This window comes from Aythya ferina, assembly GCF_964211825.1.
Source record: "Aythya ferina genome assembly, chromosome: 16".
Lineage (NCBI taxonomy): Eukaryota > Metazoa > Chordata > Aves > Anseriformes > Anatidae > Aythya > Aythya ferina.
The window spans coordinates 14657279-14672348 of record NC_140315.1 but is presented as its reverse complement, the minus strand read 5'-3'; the positions used below and the strand labels follow the sequence as shown (position 1 = coordinate 14672348).

At 46.3% G+C, this 15070-nt stretch overlaps 1 long non-coding RNA gene across 1 annotated transcript; it reads left to right on the top strand.

Annotated features, from left to right (window-relative positions):
- Positions 1-11434: 11434 nt before the first annotated feature.
- Positions 11435-14378, top strand: LOC311445618. The gene is made up of 3 exons (XR_014698546.1): positions 11435-11504; positions 13994-14075; positions 14219-14378. It is a non-coding gene; the product is annotated as an uncharacterized lncRNA (long non-coding RNA).
- Positions 14379-15070: the final 692 nt, after the last annotated feature.

Here is a 15070-nt window from a genome sequence, read left to right as displayed (position 1 = left end):
AAAATGGCAAATTCCAGGGTGGAAGCTGGGGATGCCAGGCTGGGCTGGGGAAAAGGCTGAACCTGAGCAATGTGTGACTGCAGAGCCAGCGAGCAAGCCCCAGGGGCCCTGATTATACAGGGATTTGCTGTTGGTGAGGGAACTCTAACCGTAGCCACTGGTAGCCTTATGTGGCACAAGGAGAGAGAAGTGCTCCACGGACCAGCAGTGCCTGCAAGTGGTATCGATGCCAAATCTGGGCTCTGCCATGGCCAAGCTGTGGTCCCCAACGTGATGGGGTGCTTGCAGGGAGTGTGTCCTGTAGCAATGCCAATACACAGGAAATTAAGAGATAAAGCAATTATTTTGGCAAACCTAGAGGCACGAGTAGCTTACTAGATATCACTCTTGCTTCACTCCCAGATGTCTAATAAGCCTTAGAAAACGGTTCCTGAATAGCCTGGATCATGATTATGGAATTCAGCATTATCATAGATCTGACAACTGATAGCTTGAGTTTAATTTCCTTTTTATTTATTTATTTAATTAATTTATTTTTTCTTGAGCCTCCTCACTTTTGTTCTTCCTGGGAGAGCTGAGTCCAGGCAGTAACTGGAAGCACTGAAGGAAGCATCTTCACAGCCTGTCTGCTTCACCCTTGCAGTCTAAGGTTTGCAAATGTACTGTGTTCATAGCTATTTTTAATTAGCTGACACAACTTGAGGCCTTCAGGATTGAGAATTTAGGAGAGTTTATTGCCCGTATAGGAACAAAACTATCCCTTTTGTCTTTGCTTCCATTGATCAGCCCTGTTGGCTGCAGGGGCAGAAGAGAGGAGCCCCATGCCAAGCTGGGGGAGCCTGCTTACCCTCACCTCTTCCATACATCCTCGGGCTCTTTTTTCCCTTGCTCTTCAATTTTACTTATATAGCAAAAAAGCTCTTCTAGACAAGACATCCAAATATCTGATTTACAATAAATGAAAGCATCAGCAAACTGCTTGAACCATCTTCTGAGGATGGGAACAGCTCTGTTCCCTGGGGGATGTTCCCTGCATCAATTTGGATGTGTACGTACATGTGTTGACACAAAGCAGAGAGAAAAATACAAAGTATGTAATAGCTGAGTCACATTTTCTACTCTTAATGAAGACTGCGTTCAGCTGGAGAAGAGCATCCAGTGCTGGTGTAAGTATGAGAGCATCGCAGAATGGAGTAATTCTTCCCAAAATAAAGTTTGCAAGCCTGGAGAAGTCAGCACTGAAGTCCAAAAGTTCCTAAATGCTCCTAGACAAGGAATAACACAGCAGTGCCAGAGAAACAGCCTCCAGTTTGATGTGATGCCTTTCACACATTGTGAAAACAGAGGCACTTCAGAATAACGTTTTTAACCCAGATTAAATTGTGCTGATTTTAAAAACTCAGGAGGGCCCTCCTGACGCTGCTGTCCCCGAGTCCTGGGGCTGTACAGCACAAAGTGGGATCGCACGAGCTGACCTTCCACAGTTCTTGTGCACAGCCTAAAGTGGCTCTGCTGGAGGGCTTGTCCAGCTGTCTGGCCACAGGATGCACAGGTCAGGACAAGAACAAATTGGGAAATCCAATGAGACAGAAAAAATGGAGAGAAGCCATAGGCCAGAGGAACGCTTTCCTTCTTACAACTGAGCCTTCCCTGCCTGAATGGCAAGGACCTTTTCCACCTGGATCAGTAACATGATGGGACTTTGCAAAGGAGTTCAGAAAGGTTTTTCTCTCCCCATCTCTGGTTTCAGCACCCTGGGAATATCGCCAGCCTCCAGCGCCGGCCTCTTGCAGCAGAACCACGTGAGCTCCGGAAGCTCTGCTCCAGGTCTCAGATAGGGAAGCTGAGTGCTCGAGTCAACACTTCAAATTTATTGATGTCTTGCACAAATATTTATGGGGCCATTTCCTCCCCCAGTGGCAGGCGGGGAGCCAGCAAGCCTGCTAATTTATGGCATGCTATTTATTGACAGAAATGCATAATTGTTTTATGTTTAAGGAGAAATCTGTGGGTGCTGTGGCACGGGGAAAGGATGCCTGAGCTGGGAGCTTGGTGAGAGAGGGGAAGCGTGGGGGGCTTTGTAACAAAGCCATTTCCTAATGCAGCACATCGGGGCAGTGTGACGTGCCAGCACGGGGACCCGGGGAGCACCCAGCTCCCTCAGTCCCTCTTTGCTCCTTGCTGTTCTTCCCCAGCAAACTGCCCTGGCTGCAAGTGGGCTTGGAGCAGAGGCCTCAGCACCCAGCAGCCACCCTGGGCCTGCCATCCGGGTAATTTGACAGAAATACTGGTGTGTGCTGACAGCCAACCCGGACTGAATTTCCCAGATCTCGTATACCCAGCCAAGGTCTCTTCACACTGAAAACACGTGGCTCTCAGCTCTGGAAATGTGTGTCTAAATGCAGAGGTGCTGCAGGCCTGCAGGCTCCTGGCTCCAGGGGCTGCCTCCTGAGGTAGGCTCGGTGCTACCTGCAGTCCCCAGCCCGCAGCCACCCAGGGCCACGGGTGATGGAGCAACAAAATACTGCTGGGCCATTTCAAATCCAGCACAGGCAAACTAGAGGGAGCAGGAAGGCTTTGGCAGAACACAGTGACATCTCCTCATCCCTGTGGTGTGAGGATGGGCTTTTTAAATGCAGCCTGGCTGTGCTTTCTCTTTGGCACAGCTTCCTCATGAGGTGTGTCACCGGCACCAGGAGCAGGGCAGAGGGTGAGCAGGAGCTGGGCTTACCTTGCAGGGCTTCAGCAATGCAAAGCCCATTAGACTTGTGCCAGGAAGGTGCCAGCCCAGCACCTGGGCATGGGAGGACACCAAGGTGACAGAAAGCCACCTCTGCCCACCCTCCCCCGCAAGGGACACATCTCCCCAAAGCTCGCACAGAGTCTAACCAACATGCTGACTTTTTGCTTGTGCCTAATCACACGCCAGAGAAAAGTCACCAAAACTGTACGTCCCATAACTCTATTATAAAAATGCAATAAAGTAAAAGCATCTTTACAATGCCCCCGTTGAAGTGGATTTTTAACTAGCTTTGTCATGGGCATGTAAAAAATAAAAAAGCACAAGCATTAATTTAAAACAGAAACAATATTACAGTAACTCTGTGTATAGTGAGAGTTTCAATTTTAATTTTAGTTCATTATCTTTTTCCTTATTAAGAAAGGTAAATCTGTTTTGTGTTTTCATTATTTCATTAGTTCAAGAAACCTCATCAGTAACCATGAAAACTGCCAGCATAAATAGCACAATTTTCATATGTGAGATGGAATAATTTGCTTAACCACCTATTCAGCAGAGGCTGGAGCTAACAATTAGAGAAAGCAGCGTGAATCGAAAATAAGTTACAATTGATTGTGTTTCAGTGGAAATGAAGTTTGGAATGTGCTAATTGGATTTCACTTACACATCTGAGCCACAGTAAGTTGACATGAGACTTGGGACACCTTGTGAAAGAAGACTCTTCTTAGGAAATGTACAAAAATTGTTTAATATAATATTTAAAACACAATTAAAGCAACATGCTAATGACACCCTCACTTCTCAGAACTGACTGGTGACATCTTTTAGGATTTACTCCAAGATGGAAAACTGAAGAAATGCTCTGCAGGAGGAGACACTGTGTGCCCTGGAAGTGCTTATGAGCTGAATCACTTTGGAGTGAGTGCTTTAGGACTTTCATAATTTCAGTACTGTTTTGGCCCATATGTCCATTCCAAAAATAGGTGAATATGGGGGTTATGCTTTCTCTGTCACACCCGGCTCTCCCCAGCAGGTGTGAGCCTTCACAGGCAGGCAGTTCCACTTCCTCCACAAGCCTGTCATCTGCTCCTTTTTTAAAGCTGTTGCAAAACATCATTCATTATATTCTCTTTAATGTGTAATTATGGTTAGAAAAGTGATGCACAAAGCCAGGTCTTGGATCTGCAGCTGACTGGCTCTTTACAGGTTGGCCAGAGGTGATCTGTTCAAGCCATCACACTGTTAGGTAAGAGCTATAAACCAGCAGTGCTTTCTCAGGGGATTAGCACCAAACTCTGTTACCCCTTGCCCTACCTAGTGATTTTTCCTACATCCTTACTGCAAAACAGCAGAGCTTGCAGCACAACCTGGGCAGACAAACATTTGGATACTGGCAGAGCTCTTGCTAGCACAACACAGAGCTCAGAGGAGGTGAATTTATCCTGGGCTGCAGCTCATCCATCAGCCCATGCTGAGTGCAGTGCTGGTGATGGGCAGCCCATGGCTGAAATCTGAGCTTGCTCAGCCGCAGAGAGCAGGGCTTCCCTGTGCCACCCAGCCATCTGCTGCGCTGACACCACCTTCGCTGGTGTTAGACCACATTGGCTCATCTCTCCTAAGAGAACACTTTCCACCTTAATTGCTCCCAACCCCTTCCCTGCTCCTATGGTGTCTGCCAGAGGGACCAAGTAACAGTAACATAGTACTGTGCTCCTGGTGCCAGTCATGCATCTGCTCCCTCCGGCCAGGCTGCATGCATCCTCATCTTCTATTGCTTAAGCACCCCTATTTCCCCTTTTCAAAGGGTGAACTTTGGTTCTTTCCACTCACAGGGCAGGCTCTGGCCTCAGAACCCCAAATTTCAGCTTTCTGCTGTGACTGCTGGTGGGTTTGCCCTCTCTGAGCCTGTGACCGCAGGTCTTTGACCTTGTCACTTAACAGCTGCTTGCTGAGAAGTGGTTTATCCCGAGTCATACTTTTGTTTCCTTTTTAGTTTCTCCAGAAGTCTGAATTAAACTTAATGCACACACATATCACTACTTGTCCCAATAGCCTATTAGTATACAGTGTTCTTAAATTACTGGGCTGCTGCTGCCAGTCAAAACCCTTGTGAAAAGGCTTTGGGTTGGCATTTTAATTAACAGGGTGGTAGTGGGGTGGTTAAATTTCAGATTCCCTGCAGCTGTGGGAAGATGTGGGTACACTGATTACCCTCAGGGCTTGGAGCCATGGCGCAATTTGTGCAAATGCAAACCTGGTTTAAAAGGTTCCTATCCTGTCTGCCACCCCTTTCCCCATCCCCATCATTCCTTCCCACCCCAGAGTGCTTTATGCAGTTCTTCCTTGGGCCATGCTCTAACTCAGAAGAGTGATGTGGTTCAGGTTAAACCCAAACTGGGAAGTTCAAGGCGGTATTTTAAGACCTTTTCTGAAAAGTGCTCTTAGACTAAAGAGGCTGTGTTCTAAATCTGTGGGCAATGCTGGAATAACAAGCAGGCAATGTCCAACCTGCTCTGCACAGGTCTCCACATACCAAGGGAAAAGATGCTTTAACTGTGTTTTCAGTGCTGTCCTGTTTGACTGGAAGACAAAGCAATGTGAGAGCAGAGGGTAAGTCAGTTTTTGTTTTTTGTTTTATGCTAATAAACACCTACAAGTGGCTGTATCTGGAATGAAAATGCTGGTAGCTTTACTAGAGCTGCACAGGTATGACTGTGTGCTCTTCTGGGAAGATATATGAACTACTAATCCATAGGCAGGGAATCTCATGTGCACTAACTCTTCTTCTTGTGCAGGGGCTACTGAGACAAAAACAAGGACGTATTTGTTACTAATAGCTACATGTGCACTGTAGAAACCCATCTGCTACCCAGAGGACCACCCACAGATCATTGTTTTGGACACTTAAACTGTAATTTTCTTTTATAGATGTCCTGCAGTACAGACTCCATCAGGATTCTGGTCTCTGGCACATACATATGTATTGAGCACACTGACAGAAACCTAATGACTTACATGGCTCAGCCATTAAGAGAATATTTCAGAGGTTTTTAAAGGAGAAATCCTGAATTGTTTATGGAAACCTCTGTGGATCTCCTTTTCCAGGAATGCATGATTTATTGTGCTGGTACCACGAGGGGCAGGGAAGGCACATACCCAGAGGAGAAGAGGCGAAGCTCCCATTGCATTTACTGTTGTAACTGAGCACGAGGGCCTGGTTCTGATCTTATTCCTGTTGGTATAAATTGCAACCACTGCAGGCTGTGGACGCGTGCCCTCTTCTTGCTGAAGTGATGCCAGTACAGCAGCTGGTTCTTCTCTGCTGTTCCCTTACTGCAGGTTCCCTCCTTGCTGGCTGCTGGCAATAAGCTGAGCACGCTGGTTGATGCGGGCACCCATCCTGCAGCACCCTGTGCCCTCTGTGCCTGGGGGACTACTGAGAAGGAAGCTAAGAACCTGTGAAATGCACGCTGAGTTTGTCATGCCAGGTGTGGGGCTTCACTTCAAAGGAAATTCAAAGCTCAGGCCTCAAATAACAGCTTTGAAAAAATCTGTGCTTAAAAAATAATCATAGGATAGGGGTGGGCTGTTGGTGCCCTCATTGGCTGATTGTCCCATCTGTGTGTGACCACCCGAGCCCTCTCTCCATCTGCTTCCTCTCTGTTGTCTTGCCATCTTGTCCATGCTTGCAGTCAGGTTGGGTTTTCCCTAGAGGTGTACTAAGTCAGCTGTCTGCAGAATGGGCTGCTGGGCATTTTCCTGCCTGGGAGAGGTGACGTGTCTCCAGGAAGGGCAAGCAACCGTAACAGGACTGGCAGGAGGGGACAGGTCATGTCTGCTCCGGTCATTCCTGGACTTGCAGTGAGACCTGGGGAAAGGCTTTTCACCTTGCTCTTGGGCTGAGCTGCAAGGCCTTAGTGTTAGGGGTGGTCTGTGGTTATTGGGTCTCAACTGTGAGCGAGGATGTGTTTTAATACAGTTTTATTACTGTTTGTTCTTTCTAAGGTTTCTACACAAGGCATTTGAATGGTGGCCAGCACAAAGTGGGCCATTTGCAGTCTGGCATTGAAATGAGAATGCAGATCATGGGAATGTTTAAATAACAAATACATGGAAAAGGACAAATTGCAGGCCATATTCTTTTCTGTCTGAAACAAGTAGCGTTGTTTCCTATTGAAGTTATGCCCAATAAGGACAGGTGGGCACTTAATCCTTCCTGGCAAGGGGTTCTTTCAGTGCCATGTGGCCATCTTAGTCACCAGCTCATTGTTACTGGTTTAAAACATAACATTGCAGAGCTCTCAAACTGCATCAGGGCATGGCTGTGGAGAGAGGGGAAATATGGCGAGTTCCCAGGCATGTGGAGTACTGTGATGAGGAGAGGTTGAAGCTGCTGCCTGAGGATGATTTTTATCAGCGGCGTGCTACGGCAGCTCTCCAGAGTGCCCCCAGGCAACCTGTGGGTGACCAGCTTGGGCCCAGCTGTGCTGTCACCGGTGTCCCCACAGAGGATGCGGCAGTGTCAGCATGCTGCAGATGCACACATTGAGCTCACTCGGGAGGATGAGCAAGGAGCCACAGCCAAGAGAGGTTTGGATCCAGAGTCTGAGACTGGACAGGTCTGCGTGCTGGGGTGGGAGCCAGGAGTGTGCACAGGTGGTGGTGCTCCTACTGAACCACCCTCTGGGGCCAGGAACTAAATTTCAGCTGCACAAGCACTGCTGAGGCTCTAAGCTGGCTGATTGCTGCACTTCGCTGCTTTCTGGCTGCCTGGGTTATAAATCTAACGCCAAAATAATGGTAAATTACATCAAGAGACTGCAAGGAACTTCAACTGGGGGCTCAGCTCACTTCTGCTACGCCTCTGATCCAGGGGCAAGATTTTAGCAGGACAGACAGAAATATTAGCAATCCCGTATGGTTTATGGGGTGAAGGTAAATTTGTTGGAAATCCTGCCAGTCCTCCCCCATGCAGTTCATTAGACCCATGGGCAGTTGTGCAGGAGGTGGGATGGGAGAGTTGGCCTCCTAACACCTATTGCAAGGCATCCTCTTCCAGTTGTCCAACTCAGCAGAAAGCCGAGGATTTAATCAGTCTGTGACACTGCAGAGTTGTGGGGATTAAAGGATACTTGACTTCATTTTTTCACATGGCATTTTGTTTTTAAAATGTCACTGCCAACTACTTGAGGGCCCTGTTTCATTGCTACGATGTTTCTTTTCTATACCAGTGTCACCTCATTGATTTCTGGATGGGAGGCTGGAGGGTTCAGTGTACCATGGAAATTCTGAGGTTGGCTTTGAAATGAAATCTGGGATTCAGCTCATTTGTCGTCTTGGGGAGTTTCCAGGCTGTGGTCACACTGTGTGTGTTCGCGTATGCAGGGAATGAAAATGCTGCCAGTTCGAGGTTTCTTCCTGGACTAATGACAAATATCACTGCAGAGCCAAGGGTCCCGTGGCTCATCTAATGTCAGGTGCCTTCAGGATTAGCCAGGCCAGATGTGGGTTGTTAGGAAAAATGACTACTCCCATTAATATTACTTAAAAAATTCTGCTTTTTTTCTTCCCATTGTTTTGTGAAAAAGAACTGTTTCTGGCATCTTCAGTCAAAAACACAAATAGGAAAAATGCTTTTGAAATTATGGTTTTGGTTCCGATTTTGGTTGTTTTTGTCTCCTTTCTTTCCTGCTGTCTTGTTCCCCAACTGTCTCTTGTTTTTATGCTGAACAAATGTGGGAAGGCAGAGGAAAGGACAGAGCACTTGCCACGCAAATTAAAAACTGTATGTTTTAATTTTGAAATATGAGATTTTTTTAGATAACCTGTTTTTGCTTTAATTTTTTTTTTAAAAAGGCTTTCTCAGAAAGAGAAGTTTAACAGAATAAATATTTCCAGACTGCTTAGCTGAAAATAAATGCTTGGAAAGTTGAAAATACAGCATCACTAGGGTATGCTGTATTACTCTATCCAAATTACTGTAAGTGTTGCATAGAGAACTGTAGATCCTGGACTGAGGAGTTTCCTCCTGCAGAGAAGCCTGGCCAAGCAGGGACCCTTGGCTGCTGCTCACCCAAGGGGCAGGTGCAAATCCTGCCTCTGGGGCTCATGTGGTGCTTTCCAACTCTGCTCTGTTCCCCACTGCTTCAGCGCTGCCTTGCCTTGCCTCCCCTCCAGCAGCAGGGCAGGGGATTTTCATTCCTACATGCAGCAGAGCCTTCCTGCAACTGAAATGAGAGGGAGGAAAGCAAAAACAAGCTCACCTGCACTGTCTGCTTTGTAATGAGCTCATGAGCAGATGCTGAGGATCTCCTGGTGAAATCTGGATGGAGTTGTGCTGTGGCCTGAGTGTCCTAAAGCTTGCTACAGGGGATGCTGCAAGTGCTGCCGGGGCCCTAGAAGTTCCCAGGCCAGGAGTGGTAGAGAAAAAGGAAAATAAACCTATTAGTTCCAAAACATTTCTGAGTATGAACCACATGCGTGCCATATGTCAGTGAACCGCACATGAGCGCACATTTGTGTAAACCATGTGCTTGAGTTTAGCATCTCTGAGCACTGGTGCACAGGGTGTGAGCGTGCAGGTGTCCTGCATGTGCACGTGTCAGGGCTGTGCTGCTGTTTGGGGCTAGGGCTGTGTGCCCTGGAAGCACATGGTGCAAGCACATGGGTGTCTCTGGCTGCAGTGGGTAGGTGGGAATGTCTGATCTGTATGGCTGGGAGGAGGGAAAAGAATTTGCAGAGAGTTCTGGTAATTCCTCAGCTCAGCCTTTGTTCCAGCTTCAATTCCAATTTTTGTCTGGAAGATTTCACACTATTCTTCGTAGTGTGAAAAGGAAGAGAGAAGATGCAGTTACTAAGCCCCATATCCCTGCAGATCTTAAGCACAGACAAAATGGTTGTCTTCCTGCTTCCCTGTTCTTGAGTGGGCATTGTTTTAAAGAAGTGAGGTTAAAAATTTGTGTAAGCAACATCCTGACCTATCCTTGTTTTCTCTGGAGCTCGGCAAGCAACGATGCTAAATCAAGTCAATTTTGTAACTTCCAGGTGGCCAGGCATCTTTGCATCTTTTAAGCACAGGAGCAGTTTTATGTGCATTTTGTAAAAATGGTCTTGCTGTGGGGAAAGTAAGCTGCAGAACTGTGTTGTCAAGCCCCGATGGAAAGCATGCGCTGCTGTCTGAAGCTAGCTAATAAGATGATGAAAGGTAAAGGTTCTGAATTCAATTCAAAGTGTCGATACGTAACTTCGTAACAAATGAAACATTTTTCAATTACTGGTAATATGAAACAAAATAGTGGGAAATAGAAATGGCAATCTTTTTAGGTAACCTGGAGGCCATTTCCAAGAGGCACTGTGCATTAACAAAGCAGTGAAAATTTTTACATCACTATTTTCCCCTGTGCCCATAATAGCATAAAATAAAAAGATTTTAGATAAGATTTCATTCAGTGAATCAATTGCAAAACCACACAGAGCCTTAGTGGGCATTCAGTCCTCGATCTAATGGAAATTTTTATGAGGATGTCAATGCTAAGTTGATTCCTATAGCGGAAAGCACATACAAAGGATCCAATTACAGCTGGAAACCTTTTGCTTTCTAAGAGATGTTATTAACCCCTAAAGCACTGAATATGCAGAGGGTTAGCGAAAAGTTTGCTGATGAACTGAAAGATGGTTTATATTTCATTGTTTTCCCCCACCCCCGTCAGCTCATTTTTCCTCTTCTGTGAATAGAAACTAATACTCTGTGCTTGTGGTAATTAACAGTCATGCTGGAGCATGCAGTGATTGTAGGGGATCCTAGAAGAAAGTCACAAGTCCTATGAACTGCGTAGGAAGCATCTACTGAACAGGTTTTGATCTTAAAAAGGCATCATGACATGAAAATGGTCAGTGAAGAATAAAGTCTGTCGGATCTTCTTCCAGAGAGTCCTCGGTGTCTGGGGAATGTTTTCTGCAAGAATAGGACCAGAAGCAGCAAGAAATCAGGAGGATAGTGGAGGGTCAGAGCATTGCTCCTGAAACCCTTGCTGAAACAAAACTGGGCTCCCTGAGGTCCAGGAGACAGTGTTGATACTGAGGTTGGTGTTTCAGAGTGGTTTGGTGACAGTGTAACTGTAGCCCCCCATCATGCTTCTCCCCTCCTTCGTGTCTGAGCAGCAGCAGCGCTTTACAGCAGGCTTTAAAGCAATGCGCTTGGAGCCTGGATGTGCAGGCTTGAAGTTCTCCTGTTACAAGCCCATAGGCAGCTTTTCCTAATTTATATTAAAATGCTCATTGTTTCATTGACAGTGCAGAAGCACTTTGCATGCTGAAGTCTCAAATGTGTGGCTTCTGCTCTGAGTGACAAGCAAAGCTCAGGAACTGCTCTCCAGTGAGGAGCTCACAAGTGAGAAGACTCTAAGGTGTGTATCCCGGGACTGTGAGCACCATGCACATAGATATGAGCCCCATCCTTACATGTATATCTTACCCAGAAAAGTAAAAGAGAAAAGGCATGGCTGGTTATATGAGCAAACTCACTTCTATTCCCACTTGCGGTCAGGTCTAACTTTATTTTGCAGCAGTAACTACTGATTCATGGCAGAGAAAGAGGCCGTGGCAGAAGTGTTTATGAACCGATCTCCTAACTGAGACCCTGGAGATGGAAGTCCAGCCACAAGCTTCAGATCTGGATCCAGATTTCAAATGCCCCAAAGTTTCAGAGGGGTGGGAACCAGGCTTTTGTTCTGGGCACGTAAGAGCCCAGTGGAAGTCCATCGAGGTGAGTGTTCAGTGCTCCTGGCAGCAACTATTTGCTGCTCCTCAGAGTCTGCAGGTGCCAAACAAGCACTGTGTGTCCTGGGCAGCCTGGCTGGGTTGCAGGGGGAGCTTCTGCTGGAAGGGATGAGAAAAGGTCCTGAGCCACGGTGCTGGGTGAGCCCATGTGCATGATGGGCTTCCTGCTGCTCTTTTGAAAGGAGAGGCAAGAAGAATATAGGGTCAAAGTTCTTATAATCTCTGCTGAATTTGTTTGTGTTAAAGCTGTGGACACTTGAGACGTGGGAATGTCAAAAATGCCTTGTGCAAGCCAAACTTTCTCACTTATCCCCTGCATGTTTTGAAAGACTTTTTATCTCTGTCCCCCCAGTCCAGTCTTCATCTCAGATGATGGGTAGCGCAATCGGTTGCTCTTTATTCTTGCAGCATGACCTCCGTAGGTAACTTCTTGGGCTGAGGGAGCCCTCTACTTATTCCTCAGAGACAGGGATCCCCTAAGGACAGATGCTTTATGCCTTTCTCATGCTGTAGCAGGAGAGAAAAGGAGAGGGGCCACTGGGAGGGAGCACATTGCTCAGACCCAAGTTGCCCCAGGCTGTGGGGTGCTGGCAATCACAACTGCTTCCCGGAAGGAAAATGGCCTAGTTTCCCACTGCTGAGCTGTGACTTCCCAAGCCAAGAGACACCCCAAGAGCTCTGTATGAACACGTTTGTGCCTAAAAATAGGAGTAGCCAAAATGCAGCTCTAGGGCTGGCTTTGTCTCATCGCTCATGGTGCTGGAGAGGAGGGGATGTTGGTGGGGGAGCTGCTTTGCTTCCACGGGGGCTTGCTGATATCTTATTTCCCATCCCTGCATTTCTTTGCGTTCTGAGTCATGAATTTTGGGTCTGCTCATGTGATTGAAATGTAAGACAATCTTCAGTGTAGCACGTATCTACGAATCTCACTTCTCTGTCCAAAAGGACTTGCTGAGGTTTTATGTCAAGCTGCTCCATCCAGCTTAATTTGGGCCGAATTATATGGCCTGACATTGCTGTTTTAAGCTTAAATAGCTTAAATGGTGCTGTCTCTACTTGGGTGTACCAGCAGCATCAAAGTCTCTGTCAACACTCAATAAACAAGATAGCACACAAGCTGTAACTTTTAATGACACATACTGCCAGGATCCTGTGATATCATTTTTGGGGGAGTGATGAAGCAAATTGCCATTGTGTGCAAGGAGCGAACATCCTGCAACCAAGAGCAGCTATATTTAGAAGGCAGCTAACTGCAGCAGGAGATGGGGAGTGCAGAGGTGGCTGTAACTGATACCCCAAAATGGAGGTCAATAATTTGACCTTTCTGCTAGGCAGCCAAGCAGCTGAGCCTTGTTCTTGTCTTTTTAGACTAATTACAAGAGCAGAAGAGCTGATGCCTGTTTAAAATGCTCTAATCAAATTGCTATAAATTACTTCAAACAACAACAACAAAAAAAAAAAAGTATTTACAGCAAATTTGGTAAGTTCCTCATGTGCTAGGCAGATTTCAGTGTTTCTGTGTAAGGGACATGCATGGCTGTTGGTTTCTCTATGAAACAAAAATAAGCAAAAACATTGCAAAAACTTTATTATGGGGAAAATACTGAAAATAGAGATTTCTGAGCAAATACTGTCTTTCAGATGTTCTTTGAATGTCCTTAACAACACCATGAAACAATCTATTTTAATCAAAATGTGTTTTATGAAGTCAAACTGCTTTAATTTCTCTGCCTAGTTGTAGATTGAGAGATAGGACATGTTTGTTTGAGTTGGAGTTTTTCAAGCTAAACATCAAAAGTTGTTCTGGTAATAATAGGAATTAATAAGAAAACATTTCTGACATGGCCCAGCCCCCAAATTTCTCTAAGTGAATGGAAGAGTTCTCAGGATCACAACAGATATAAAAAGCAGTAAGCCGTCCCTAGGAAGCCTCCTGCAGAGGATGGTCTGCAGCTGCACAGCCACAGGACTACCCAAGCTGCAGCTCATGGCAGAGCCAAAAAGGGGCAGCAGCTGCCCTGTGCTTGTGGCCAGCACACACCACTCATCACCAAGGTGGCCTGGGTGTTCAATGTGTTTGCAAGGGATGCTTGCAAGGATGCGTCTAATGCTGTTTTGCTTTTGTATGCAACTGGATGACTCCATGGCTGGGGTTTTCATCACTTATTTCCATCGTATTCTAGACCTGATTTGGGGAACAAGAGGTCTTCATACTTAGCTGTTCCTGCACTATCTCCAGCATTTACCATGATTCAGGTGTATGGACATATTAGAGAAACCACTGCTTAGCCAAACACTAAAACCAGAGGGTGACAGGTATGCCAGGAGCACGCGTGAGGTTTCAGAAGAAATATCTACCTTGCTTCTAGCACATATCTAGAACATTGACTTTTTTGCACACACACCATTACTGGATTTTTTATTGGCCTTGTCTGTCCTGTGCTTTGAATGAACTTTGCCTTTGATTTTGTGCAGTGCTCCTCATGCTGCAGCTTCCCTGTCATTAATTGCCTCTTTCATGAGCCCTCCGTGAGTGTCACTTTGTTGAGCTGCCAATGTACGTAGGATATAATGCATCTAGCTTGTTTTCTTTTCCTACCCTCCTGGCCCTGAGCCAAAGAAATGCCTTCACATCATCAGCTGTAGCTCTCCCTCCTAATATCTCTCACTTTAATTTAAATCTCACATTTTATTTCTCAGGCATGGCAGGAGTTTTACAGCACTAGCACTTTAGAGAGATGGCTTTGACAGTGCTCGGCAAGGACTTGTCCCTCCAGGTGCCAGTGGTCTCTTCGATTCCTTTCTGCTGCACATGCATAGGTGGAAAAACTGATTCCCTACAGGTTTTACAGGGACAAATATCGGGTTAGAAGAAAATATTTAGTAACAGCTGAACTGGCAAGCCTAACTGGTGTCCAGGTCCAGGGTTGAGAAGAGCTATGTCTTTGCTATACAATTCCAGCATGTCTTCAGCATATATATACAATTCCGTCTTCAGCGTGATCTAACAAACACTGTTTAAAGAACTACATTAAAAGGGTGAGGTTTGGCCTATTTGTTTAGGGGTCAGGAAGTTGCAATGGGGCAACTGAGCAAAGCTCACAAGGACTCATGTCTCCCTCTAGACCCACGTTGTGTAGATATGGTACCAGAGCTACACAGACTAGAAGTGAGAGAAGACACAGCTTGTTGATAATTAACACAATCAAAGAGAAAAGCCCATCAGCGGTGTGCTCAGAGCCATCATGTTCTGGTGGTGGTGGCTTTGGTGCTTGTGCTCTGGCTGCTAAGGGGACATCTGCTGTGGTAGCAGGGCCCATGCCCTACATCATCCTCAGGGCACGTTTATCTGATTCCAGGGCTGCTGCGGTGCCATAGTTCAGCATTTCTCTTGTGTGTGCACTCTGAGATCTTATTTTCCTCCTTGATTGTCCAGGCAAAGGGCTTGCAGTGATCTGGAGACCATACTACTGGTGGCTGTGTTTTGTTAGGTTTTTACAGTGGAGATGCAGGACTGGGCTAGAGTGAACGTGGGTTTGGAAAGTTTTTCTG